The sequence below is a fragment of the Aplysia californica genome, unplaced genomic scaffold, assembly GCF_000002075.1.
Source record: "Aplysia californica isolate F4 #8 unplaced genomic scaffold, AplCal3.0 scaffold00502, whole genome shotgun sequence".
NCBI classification, from domain to species: Eukaryota; Metazoa; Mollusca; class Gastropoda; order Aplysiida; family Aplysiidae; genus Aplysia; species Aplysia californica.
The window spans coordinates 522,651-524,007 of NW_004797772.1; positions in this window are offsets into that span (position 1 = coordinate 522,651).

Sequence of the window (1,357 nt, forward strand, 5' to 3'; positions counted from 1 at the left end):
TCACTGAGTTTGAATTTTTGTGTTCACTTTGACCTTTCAGTGTAATGCCTTGCTGTACAAATTGAAATGTGATTGTTATTTATCACATATATAGGCCTACAGTTTCTTATCAAGAAAAAAAGATGACTTCGTGTATACCGTACTATGGGAATTATGATTTAGTATTTTACAAATGTTGTTGATGAACTCGGCGTCATGGCATTCTCCTTTTTTTACTTCTCTAAGAATGTAGATCGTCTTATAAGAAGAAACAAACCTTATTCGTCCTTTTTCTTTGGTGGTATTTTGTAAGTGTTTTACGGCACTCTCAACTGCATAAGGTCATTGAGCGTGCGGGACATACCTAATATTTTCAGTTGGTAGGAAGTTTTGAATTTTGCCTGGGTAGCAGCCGAAGCCTACTTTTATCGATTTTAGACCACCAAGAGATCTTTAACGTGCACAACTTGCACACGGGCTCTCCGAGATTTTTCGCCCTTGTCCGAGAAGGCTAGGTGTAGATCTTTCTTACCAGAAGATCAGGGGTGTGGCTGAAAGACAGAAGTAAGAAGGAGCCAATGAGTAGCAGTAGAAAGGCTGCAGAAAGAGTCTGGAGCCCAGAGGGGGCGAAGGAGGTGAGGGAGTGGGGGCTTAAAGAGGGGACAAAAGCAGGCGACAGAACATTGCTAGAGAGCAGAAAAGGAGGGGAAAGGAGAAAATTTTAGAGAAGAAAATTTTTCGGTCGCTACCGGGATTCGAACCTGGGACATTGGAATGAGAGGCTAACACCTTAACCTCTAGACCACGAGAGCCCCCATTCATTCTTTTAGAAAGTTTGTTTTATTATGGCATACATGTGCTCAAAGGCCAACATACAGTCAAACTTCATTTTACCACTCCCCGTTATACTGTCAGCCCGGCTTATCGCCAGATTTTTCCAATACGAAAAGGAGTTCCTATATATAAATATAAACATAGCATTTACTCTTTCACACTGCCATCTTCCAACTGTCTGTACTGTCCTTATTTAAATTTAACGGATATAAATTTGCTCCACCATTCCGCCTGCAAACTGGAGGTACACATTGCATTCATTATTCCAGAAAGTTTCTGGTCTGAACATGTATAGGAAGAGTTTTACAGTTATACGCTTGTCATCTGTCTGGAATTTTCTGGAACTGTCCTGGATTCAGCAGGTGGGTGGTTGACGGTTGCTCTGAGGTCTTTTTTTCGTATCAAACATCTATGGTAATAAATTACCTCTACTACTTTTTTTGTTGGTACATACAGTTCAGTCCATTTATTTTATAACAGGCTCTATTATTGTTATTACAGGAACTTGGATATAACGTTGGTAAATCTAATCTCCATTTTTTCT